The 12,477-nt window shown below is 41.0% G+C and overlaps 1 protein-coding gene across 3 annotated transcripts in view; it reads left to right on the top strand.

Annotated features, from left to right (window-relative positions):
- Positions 1–1,151: 1,151 nt before the first annotated feature.
- The window catches only part of LOC127008084 (MICAL-like protein 1), a 49,020-nt gene continuing 37,694 nt past the window's right edge, over positions 1,152–12,477 (top strand). For all 3 annotated transcript variants that reach the window (XR_007760771.1, XM_050879649.1, XM_050879646.1), the window contains exon 1: positions 1,152–1,270. The gene's annotated coding sequence lies outside the window, so the exon portion shown is untranslated. The remainder of the gene's footprint in view (positions 1,271–12,477) is intronic.

The following is a 12,477-nucleotide window of genomic DNA, read 5'->3' as shown; positions in this document are numbered from 1 at the left end:
TTTTGTAATGTGAATGAAAAACTGCTAGAAACACATGTAGTACCGCAGGATCCGGATATGGGAAACTGTATTAGTGGCCTAGTCTAACCATGCAACAGTTCCTCTGATTGTGAAAACCAAATTATAGTGTGCATCAACCGTAACCCACTCCATCCCTCCTAACCGCGACCTTCAAGAGGGTGGACCAGCTCGAAGACTCCTTGGACCAGCCCGACCCACGTTTCTTTTTGATAATGTGCTAATTGGTATGTTTCACGTTTTACAATAAACATGATACCGTAAAGATTGCTCCGAGATTATAAGAAAGCAAAGGAAAAAATGATAAAGAGATTAAATACCGTACGTAATATAGGTAATTAATTAGGTCCTGGACATAGATTGAGGGCCAGATAGACGTATGTACACACTAATTTTCCACACATATCATTCCAGAGTACTTTTCTTCCCATTTAAAGGAGAAAAATGGCAAAAGAGTGACTAAATGCAAATAAACAGGGAAATGCCGTGATTTATCTCCTTGCCATAGACTGAAAAGGGCCAATTAAATTAAAATGGATGCATACTCAGATTAATTATTCAACTGTCTGTATACTGGAGAATAACGGTAAATAGCAAGTGATCTATATATACTGTACAAGTCCTCCCTTCTTGCAACAATAAACTATCAATCAATCATCAATATCTGTACAAGGCAAATAAAACCGATCAAACAACGCGTGAAATTAGGTCTTGACATATACTGATAAGGGACAAATAGACACAGAGACACATTAGTTTCCACATATCATTCCAGAGTATTTTTTCCTTCCTGTCTAATCGAGAAAAACGGTATATAGCAAGTGGATAAGAACTGTATGAGGCAAATAAAACCGATCAAACAGGGACAAATAGACACAGAGACACTAGTTTTCCACATATCATTCCAGAGTACTATTACCTTCCTATTTAATCGAGAAAAACGGTATATAGCAAGTGGATAAGTACTGTATGAGGCAAATAAAACCGATCAAACAGGGCCAAATAGACACAGAGACACATTAGTTTCCACATATCATTCCAGAGTACTATTATCTTCCTATTTAATCGAGGAAAATGGTAAATAGCAAGTGAATAAGTACTGTATGAGGCAAATAAAACCGAGGTCCGGCAACTGTGTCAGCGAGCGATGCGTCAAGTTATGGAGGACCAGGCGAGGGAGGGCCATGGCCGACCTCCCCTCCGCTTGTACTGTGTTTCCTGACTCCTAGACCCCACCGGCGACCCCCAGCAGGTAACAACAGCCGCCTAAGATCACCCTTCATACCCCTGCACATAACATTAGGTCCTTGCATGTACGTGGAGCCCCCAGGGAGAGAGGTCAACGGAACATGCGGGGTCACTGCTGTCAAGTCCGTGGTGTCAATTGTTGTTTTGTTGATGTGACCTTTTTTTTTTTCTCCATGTTTTGTTCCTTTATTTTCCTGTCTTCGCGGTGTTTCAAGACGGCAGTACACACCTCCATGCCCCCAGACTAGCGGTACAGCTGTGGCCTTTAGTAGGGCAGTGACGCGTTGGTTTAAAGTCGGGAAATGTTTTGTGTGGCTGTGTCTCCTCGCTCCCCAGTGTGTGTGTGTGTGTTTTAAGGCTTCCCGGCCACCAGTCTGTCCACCTGTCTCGGGGTAGGGTAGGGGCCAGGGGCTTCAGTGTGAGGGTGCCAACACTTACCCAACACCCACTTGACCTTGCATACCACTGACCCAACCACCCCCATGCATACCACTGACTCATCCACCCCCTAGCCAGGTATACCACTGAGAACACCCACTGCCCATGTGTATCACTGACACAACCATCCCCATGCATACCACTGAAACAACCACCCACTGGCCATGCATACCATTAAAACAGTATCAGAGTATCAATGGTTATTGTTAAGAACAAGGGGTTCTACTGTTTTAATATTTTTCCTGAAGTTTTTTCATTCAAACACCAAATCTTTAGAAGTTAACTGGAACCAGTAAACTTTGAATGTCTAAGGGGAATTGCCCCTCCATAAGGGGATTACAAATATTTACTCACTTGTTATTTAGTATCCCTATGGTATGCTTTTATTCAGTGTCCCTTAGGGCCTGTATAACACAGGTGTTCAAACATAACTTGTCAAGGGCTTCACCCCTATTGACCTAAAAAGTTATGTTGTTTTCTATTATTTGGTTTTATCCTTGTTATTTAGTTTGTGTGAAAGAATTTTGGAAAGTTTTGAAAATAGAGGCACATCCTTGTTCTTAATCATTACCTAGTCTTTTACCTGTGATACCTGTCACCTTACCTTATATAACTTTAAATTACCTTCAGTGCAATGGGCCCTCTGATGAGCACCCTCAAGTTAATTTATGAACATTCGGTGAATGTGTAACATAATCCAATACAACCCAAATATAAAGATAAAATATAAGGATTAAAAAGCAGATGATGAATAATTCTCAGCTGGTCTTTGATGACAGTCAAAAACAGCTGTTGGTGAGAAGTGGGTCTAGAATGGTGTCCTTCTCACGTTGATTGTGACATATACATATCTTGTATTATCAGTCACCATTCTTGGAGATCTGACTCATTAGGTAAAAAAGAAAAAAAAAGAAAAGAAAGACTGCAGAGCAGTGGAGAGTAGCGTGTGTTTAGGAAACGTTCCTTTACACCAATGTTTTGATTGTGATCACTCCTCAGGAATACCAACTTAGCTACCCACTTCATGTTGTCTTGCCTGACTCACCACCATGATTCCATGCAATGTGGTGCCCCATGATCCATTCATAAAGTAAACTACATAGGAAACCCAAAGGCTGAGTACACAGTGCTCCAGCATTTCAGTAATACTAAAGAATTACACCCAATGCACTCTGGTGGTTGTTGTTATATTTTCTAATAGATTTTAACAAATTTATCATCACTGGTAACCATTTTTGTCACAAATAACTCATTGATGTGTTTCTCATTTCTGTCTAATAATTATAATTATACTAAGATTTTTCTATTCGTATATTCTTTAAACATTAATGTAAAGTATCGGATATACTGACTTAAAACTTATATTGGTGGTTAAGTATTTAGGCTTAACAGATAATCTCCCTTGAGCTTAAGCACAGCAACTCAAGATAGTGTCACCTTGGAATTTTAGTCTTGCAAGCTGCTTGCTGAGCGCTGAGCATTTCTTGGCGAGCAAATGACCAGTAACGGCTCACTCAAAAACCTAATTGTTTGTCCGACTTTAAGAATCATCGCATGCAACAACCAATAACTAAACCAACCACAAATATTTCAAGTCAAGTTGTTGTAACTAATGATGAATTTATAGATTCCACACGTGTCACTGAGAGGTACACTTTTTGGAAAGTTCCAGAGAAATACAGTGGTCAAAAGTGGCCATTTTTCTTGTTTATATCGGAGCCACTTGCTGGTCATCTGATGAGCTGCTTCCAAGCTGCAAGCACAAACCACTCCTGAGATTGATCACCCTTCCAGCAAATGCATGGCACCTGGCAAGCAGGTTGAGAAAATGTCTAGTGGGATGCCAATTTAACTCAGACTGTCATGACACATGAATCATGAAAATCTGAATATTTCTATTGAATGTTTTTTTTCTTATTTTTCTTATAGTTCAGTGATATAACATTTAGCAGAGTTATTCAGTAAGAGATGGTGGTTGTACCTAGTCAATTTTTTATGTTGAAATATAGTATTGATAATATGCATATAGCCAACAAATTATCTTGATTATCTTGATATGCACACAATAGCTGGTGCAGTGCCAAGTGTGTACACTGATGCTTCATGCACACACACAAATTTATTACACTGCTGCCCACTCCATCATGCCACAATAAAAGGGCTGGAGGTAAAGGTTTTGCCACAGAGTGATTTTTTCCGTGGAATGAGACAGTGGGAGGTAATACTATTATATACACAGTAAGCCTCAATGACTTATAAACTGACCTGAAGCAGTTCAGTCAGGTCTGTTCCTTGCATCAGCGAAGGAGAACTGTTTGGCTTACTCCGTTTTCTCATGAGCAAAAGGAGTGGATGTGGAATTGTTCCTGATTGTACCCCTTTCATGTTTTTGTTTCAATCACAAGGATGCAGTGGACCCCAAAGTGTTATGGCTCAGGTAATGACAGCTGACACTTCTTACAAACCATTCTTCCCTGCTGCTCTTGCTTGGCCAAAATCCCTGTTTGTTTCCACTGATTATTTGTTTCTGTCTTATGAGGCCATTTTCTTGTATTAAACTTTGCCAATGTTAAATGAAAAGTTGGGAAGTTTCGTTTAGTTGGCCCAACATCTGTGGTCATATGCCGGAGAGAAACAAAAGGGGAAGGAATTGTAGGAGAAGGGAACAGATCCCAGGAGACGGGACACAACCCCAGATTAATATCTGGTACCCATTCACTACTGGGTGGACAGGGGTGTAGGGTATCGGAAAAGCCGCCCAAATTTTTCCACTCCGCCTGGGAATCGAACCCGGGCTGTTTTGGTTGTGAGCCGAGTGTGCTAACCACTGCACCACGAAGCCCCCAATGTTAGAAGAAACCATAGTTTAATATACACTACCCAAGATGAATTTTTCACTTAAAGATAATAAATTGCCAACTTGTCTATTTATAAGTTGTCAAATGTGGATCATATTAACGAGAAATTATACATAATCATGTTACTTTGCATTATAAAAAGTAATTTGATTTAAATCATGATTTTTTTTACTCTGATTTAAATCAATTTAAATCACGATTTAAATAATTTGATTTAAATCAAACCAACCCTGCTATGTATATTCATATTCTCTCTCTCTCTCTCTCTCTCTCTCTCTCTCTCTCTCTCTCTCTCTCTCTCTCTCTCTCTCTCTCTCTCTCTCTCTCTCTCTCTCTCTCTCTCTCTCTCTCTCTCTGTTATAATAATTAACTAATAGAATAAGGGTTTAGGCTAGAGAAACATTTTTATTCATTTTATTTAGCAAGTGAGCACACATCTGATCACACACACACACACACACACACACACACACACATACACACACATATGCACAGACACACACAGTGTCATGTGTGCAAAGGATATTAATCATTTTAGGAAAAGACTGGATAGCACTAGATATGGAATTGGAAAAATGTGAGGGTAGTTCAGTTATTGAGTGTTGCTTGAGGTAAAACTTAATATATATATATATATATATATATATATATATATATATATATATATATATATATATATATATATATATATATATATATATATATATATATATATATATATATATATATATATATATATATATATATATATATATATATATATATGTACACATTGTTGATTTGCTGTGCCATAAGTGGTGTCACTGTTCATTTATGCATGATAGTTTATGAATGATGATAACAGCAGTCGCATGTATTATGTATGACGGTGTCTTTTGATAACATCCTAATGAGTGTCACAAGTGATGGGCATGTGCAATGGAAGGCACCAACAGTCATTATTTTGACCAGCATCAGGCGGCAGTAGGGTGCAGGACATCCTGGAGGGCCTTCATTCAGACTTTTCATTTAACAAGTTCAAACTTTGAGTGCTGCTGAAAAGCCCGGCTTCATTTTAAGGCCCTGGCAATAATTTATTTTTGTTAGTTGTGAGTCCAGAAATGGTTTTGCTGATTTTAGAACAAAGTAACTGATGCACTTGCCCTGTTGCTTTGTCTCTCAGTTTTAACTAGCAAAAATGCATGTAGGCTAAATGTTTACTAAGATTTATTTATGCATATATTTATTATAATTACATTTACAGTAGCTGTCTGTTGTTGTTGAGTGGCCAGCACATACTTTGGCTCAGTTGGACATGTCCCCACTTTTTCAAGTTTGGCCACAGCTCACAGTCACAGTTGAGGCAACAGGATTGTTGTGAAACAAATCAGAGTTGTTTTTTCAGTACTTGTGAAGGTGTGAAAGACATTGATTTGTTAGTTGCCAGGAAGATGTGAGAGGTATCAGCAACGTCTATCAATGGAGTTGAAAATCCCCCCACTCCCTCTGGCACTAAGCCTCCCCTAAAAAATCCCCAAGCCACCACTGCTAAGGCGTAAAAGGTGTGTGTAAAAGTTGTGGGTATTGTTCTTGGTGAGGATAGTCAAGGACAGGCAAGCAACACGAACACAACTCATGGTATACTGTGAGGGATGCAAAGATGACACTGTTTAGCACATCAGCATTCATGGCCTGTCTCAACACGTGTGGGCCCCAGCCTTGGTGTTGGCAGTGTTGCCAACTCAAAATTTATAAATCCGCTAGGATGACCTGAAAAATCCGCCAGATGATAGGTGAAGCTCAAAAAATTTGCCGCTAGATTGGACTTGAAAATCCGCCAGTTACTCTTGTAAATTTTAAGATTTTTCCCGCTAGATAACATGCAATTCCGCCAGATTTAGCGGAAAATCCGCTAAAATGGCATCACTGGGTGTTGGTGCCGTATCTGCATGCCGTGTTATGCTTTCTGTAGGCTGCTTGTCCTCTATCCTGCGGCCTTACAGCTCTTGAGAATGTATGCCCATGACCACACTCAACTGTCAACCATTCTAAGGCCTTGAACGTGGGAGTGGTATTGATTTGTCTAATTTGTATAAGGTTGCTGAGTGATAGACATACTTTTTTGTTGCCTGAAGTGAGTAGTAGATGGTGCGAAGTTCGGATTTTATATTACAATCAGAAATAAATATGTTAGTACATGTGGTGGTGTGGTGAAGGCAAAGAAGTCGGCATTGATCCTTGCGTTGGCGGAGGGACATGTAGGGCAGTCGTGTGTACAGTGCTTGCCATGCTTTTTTATGACTCTGGTTCCTCTGACAACACTGGTTTTTGTGTACGTAGTCATACTTGGAGGGAAAGTGTTCAGTGCCAGGAGGAAAGGGGTGAGGGAGGGGCGGGCGGTGTGGAGGCAGGAAGGGCGGGAGGAACTAAAGGTTGAGGGTGAGGGAGGGAGGGTTCGTGTCGTGAGGTGGAGGAGGAATGGAGAACAGAGGACGGTAGAGAATGATGGAGGGGATACTGACAGTGTAAAATTGTGGAGAGATTTCAGAAGATGGGAGAAATCATTAAACAGAGGGAGGTATAAAATGATGGAGGGGAAAGTGACATTGTAGAATAGTGGAAGAATGCCAGAACCGAGAGAAAGGATAGAGGAGCTAGTGACCTTGTTGAATAGTAAAGGGATGTTAGAAAGGAGAGAAGAACAGTATATAGAGGAGGTGTATACAGATGGAGGGGATATTGACACTGTATAATAGAGGAGAGATGTCGAACGAGGGAGGGAGGAATAGTGAAAAGAGAGGAGGGGAAAGTGACATTGTAGGCTAGTGGAAGGATGCCAGAACCGAGAGAAAGGATAGCGGAGCTAGTGACCTTGTTGAATAGTAAAGGGATGTTAGAAAGGAGAGAAGAACAGTAAATAGAGGGAGGTATATACAGATGGAGGGAATATTGACACTGTATAATAGAGGAGAGATGTCGAACAAGGAGGGAGAGAGGAACAGTGAGAAGAGATGAAGGGATGCTGCAGTCTGTGGAGGGGAGAGAACAATGGTAGGGTTAAGGCAGGGATGGAGGTCCGTCAAAGAGATCGTACTCACACAATAGATAGAGGAGATAGGACAGTGTAGTGGGAGGGCTGTGGGGAATGGAAGGATGTTAGGAGGAATGAAGGATGGAGTAACATTTATCATTTCCATTTAAAAAAGGATATCAACACCATAAGATCCCCAGTACATAACATTTTTTTTCACTTGATCACACACACACACACACACACACACACACACACACACCGAAAATGACCTCTAGTGTATGTCTGCGCGTTACAAGATCGACGTAGCGTGTAAGACATTTGTTACAAGACGTTACAAGACACGCGATATAGTTAGACAGAGCGAGACGGCTGCGCGCACGTGTGGCGAGAGGCGGACAGAAGGCCATATTCTTAGTAAACATTTCGGCGCCCAAACACATTCATTTGACAAGGTTTTCGTAGGAGTTATGGGCATTTCCAGTAGTAGTTTTATGGCCCAGGTAGTAGTTCGACGAATTCTCTGCACAATCAATGTAAAGAAACACCCGTGAGAATGCATTTAACCTCTCATTTTGCCTTTAGAAATAATTGATTTGAGTCAGAAGCGTCTTTAAGAATACCGACTATTATAGAGCGGAGCGCAGATTTCATGAGGAGGATATTTTCAAGCGTGACCAGATCATCTTTACTTGTTAGGCTGTTACCACTCTTGTTTGAACTCATGCCAAAACCCAGTTCATTATTTAACCATCCTTCAGTAATAATAATAAAGGACTTACATACTCAGCACATTGTATTTTCTGGTTTCTGACCCATAAGTATTGCAAAAAAACATCAGTAATTACCGATTTTAACGATAAACGACACCGCCATAACGACAGGCCATGAATACTAATGTGCTAAACTTGAAATGTGTTAGCTGCTAAACTATAAATATATGTTATCTGTATGGGAGCGATAGTTTTGGGTCAGATATCGGCAAAGTCGTCAAATACAACATGCTGAGTGTGACAATCTGGTAACGTTGGATATATTATGTTACGTAGGAAAGGAATGCAAATACAGCTGTCCATTAATTTTTTCTTCGCCACACCAGTATTAACATGTTAGCCGTATTATTCATTTGTTTATGGTATCATTAATTCATTCACTCATTCATTCGCTTATTTATTCATTGATTTGCTTAGTCATGTAGATAAATGAAGTAAATTATTCAACCGTACCTTTTTTTTTCTTATTTGCTTATTCACATGAGCGAGTTTATTCTATTTGATATTTAAATGAGAGAGAGAGAGAGAGAGAGAGAGAGAGAGAGAGAGAGAGAGAGAGAGAGAGAGAGAGAGAGAGAGAGAGAATCATATAACAACCACAGAGCACTACCACATGGGGACGAATAGTCTTCAAACATTTCTTCACAGGCAAGCGAACCAGTTTGGGTCTGTGCAGTGCCCTACCGATCCAATTACACACACATTTATAGCATTGCGTGTAGGTTTTTGAGTTAATATAATCCTTCCCTTTACTCTTCGCAACTTTCTTCTTTTCTTTTAACTGTTAACCCTTCTCGTCGCCTCCTTAAAGCACTCCAGGCAGTAAATAACCTTCAAAATTTGTGTTTCATTCCCACTACAAACGCAAACACTTCTCATAGTCTCTTCACCTCCTCTGATTATCTCTCTCCCTCCCTCACCAAGCTACGTTATTTTGTGGGTCTGTTAGTAGCCGGTCACCGAGTAATGGAGTCCCCCATATACTCAAATGTTTCAACACCTTAGTGCATATATTTCAAATGACTCGTAGAAGTAGTGATCCCCATGGGTGGTTTCATGACCCTGGTGGTAGTTCGGTAAGGTTTCTGCTCCACGAACGGGAAAAAAACGCTTAGAACCCGACGTATCTTCTCTGTCTCTCAAATACAACTCACTCCAGAACCCGACGTATTTTTTTTCTTTGCCTCTCAAATAAAACACAAAAACCCGACGTATCTCTCTCTCTCTCTCTCTCTCTCTCTCTCTCTCTCTCTCTCTCTCTCTCTCTCTCTCTCTCTCTCTCTCTCTCTCTCTCTCTCTCTCTCTCAAATACAACTCACTTTAGAACCCAACGTATTTTTTATTTTCCTGTCAAATAAAACTCTTAAGAACCCGACGTATCTTCTCTCTCTCATATACAACTCACTTTAGAACCCGAATTATTTTTCTTTGCCTGTCAAATAAAACACTTTAGAACCCGACGTATCTGCTCTGTCTCTCAAATACAACTCACTTTAGAACCCGACGTATTTTTTCTTTGCCTCTCAAATAAAACACTTAAGAACCCGACGTATTTTTTCTTTGCCTCTCAAATAAAACACTTAACAACCTGGCGGATCTTCTCGGTAGCTCTCAAATGAAGTCATATCCGGAGCCCAAAACGTTTGAGAGTAGAGAATCCTGAGCTTGACGAGGTGACAAAACAGCTTGACACGTGCGCGACCCTTTGACCTGACACGAAAGGGAACACATTTACGCTGACACACTTACGCCAATGCCCTTTCTTTGTCGTCTCCTGGGCCATAATGAAAATCGCTCGGTGGATGGAACGAAAAGTCACGGCGTGTTTTTTCAGTACGAACGTAACATTTGAAGCGAGTGGAGAAGAGGGGAGAAGAGAATATTAGATAAAGTGGAGGAAGAGGAGGGGGAGTGTTTTAACGTAACATTCAGAGTGGATGTGGGAGGAAGAAGAGGGAAGGAGAGATGATTGAATGAGTTGACAGGACAAGGAATGGGTGACCTAACAGATCAGCTTGGTGAGGAAGGAGGAACTGGATATGAGAGAGAATCAAAGGAAGAAGACGAGAGAATACTTGATACGATGAGAAGAGGAAGAGGAGTGTTTTAACGTAACAGCAAGGACGGTGTGTGAGGAGGAAGAGGGAAGGAGAGAAGATTAAATGAGTGGAGAAAAGGAGTGTTGTAGGAAGTGGGAAGGGGAGGTAATCAAAGGAGGCGAAAAGAAAATGGGAAGTGTTTTTGTTTGTAGTGGGCATGAAACTCAGATTTTGAAGGTTGGTAACAGCCTACTAACGGTTTCAGGGGCTGTGTTCCCCTGTTTTTCGAAAATAAAACTTTAACAAAGCGTCGGACAAGGATGTTATTTTGGTAGTAGATGTTGAGACCCCGACCTAATGGGCAAAAATGTGATTTGGTGTCACATGTGGATAATGAAGCACTTATAAGAGTAAATTTAGGGTAAACTTGGCTAAAAGTTAAAGGCACTGTGAGCGAGGCTAGCCCGGCCCCGCTCATCTTCTCGTGACATCGATGTGACGTTTAGCTCTGACGTATGAGTAATCATCCATCCAACCAGCAATTATGTCTTACTGCTTCACACACACACACACACACACACACACACACACCGTAGCAATATTTAATCTACTGTAAATATGGATGTTCCTTATATGGACTATCAGTTGGGGAGAAACCGTTTTACTTGAAGGAAATTACTTATCCTTTACATGGAAAATGTGACTATTGGTAGTACATGCTGCATGTATGTAAGCGAGCAGTAGTTTCTGGTTTCATCCCTTGTTGGTTCACCAACCTCCCCCATACCCAACCTTTCCTTCCTCACACAATCATTCCCACCCAACCACCCAGCTACACCTTTGTCGTTGGCGGGGCTAGCCTCGCTCACAGTGCCTTTAACTTTTAGCCAAGTTTACCCTAAACTTACTCTTTTAAGTGCTTCATTATCCACATGTGACCAAATCATATTTTTGCCCATTAGGTCGGGGTCTCAAATATCCACTGCCAAAATAACACCCTTGTCCGACGCTTTGTTAAAGTTTTATTTGCGAAAAACGGGAACACGGCCCCTGAAACCGTTAGTAGGGTGATTTAAAAGGGAACGAGACGAGTGAAAAGAAAAAAAAAGTTGTGAAAAGGAAAAAGGAAGAGATTGTATAGTCCGTTTTCTGAGACGCTTTCGATACTCTCATTAATTATTTTCAAAGGTCGAAAAGTAGATTTATCGGGTTTTCTTGGGTGTTTTTCACGTTCGTGGTACAGAAGAAAGGTCAAACTGCCACCAGGGTCCTATGAAAAGGCCCAAAACTCTTACGAAAGTATTGTCAAGTATATGTTAAAGAGTATGGCCCCGTATCAACGTTGTCAGATTGTCGTACTCAGCCTCTTATGTCTTCCGATTTCCGACCCTAAAACTGTCAACTCCACTCCAGTAACTACATTTATTTATAGTTACCATTGAAAGGTTTAATTATTAGTGTCTTTTTGCTATAGTTGTGTGTCTAAAAACGGTAAATACAATGGTGGATACGATACTCTGGCAACGCTGCGCTGCATTAACTTGGGAACTTCCCCATAAAGACAGTATAGACGACTCTACGTAGGTGGTCGAAATTAATTAGTCACTTCATTAATCCACAAAGGGGAGGGACGTGGGGTCGAGTCGCCCTATATCGAGTGTCAGTCCTCGAGGAACCGCGTGTAGAGACCGCAGACCACACGAACTAGGTGGTCAAAGTTTAGTAGTTTGTTCATACGTGTATATAACATGGCGGGGATGGGGGATCTACCCATTACCTGGTGTTGAGCTTCGTGATGCAGTGGTCAGCTCGTGCACATGTCCCCGTGGAGGCCGGCAGGTTCTTAGTGGCATGAAGGTATTAATTAGGAGGCTGGGAGAGGCGTGCACGGCTCCACGACACACCTCCAGAGCTGCTTGGACCGAGTTGTTAGGCTGCGCGGTCATTCCATGTGTTTGCATATGGAAAAGTAGAAAGTTAAACAAAAGTGTGATGATGACAATGTTGACGATAAGAATAACAAAAAAAGGGGGGACGAGAAGCAAGCCTGAGTGAAAAGGAAGAGGAAATAAATCGGGAAGGGAAAATATAAT

The sequence above is a fragment of the Eriocheir sinensis genome, chromosome 37, assembly GCF_024679095.1.
Source record: "Eriocheir sinensis breed Jianghai 21 chromosome 37, ASM2467909v1, whole genome shotgun sequence".
Taxonomy (NCBI): Eukaryota; Metazoa; Arthropoda; class Malacostraca; order Decapoda; family Varunidae; genus Eriocheir; species Eriocheir sinensis.
This window is presented reverse-complemented; position numbering and strand designations above follow the sequence as displayed.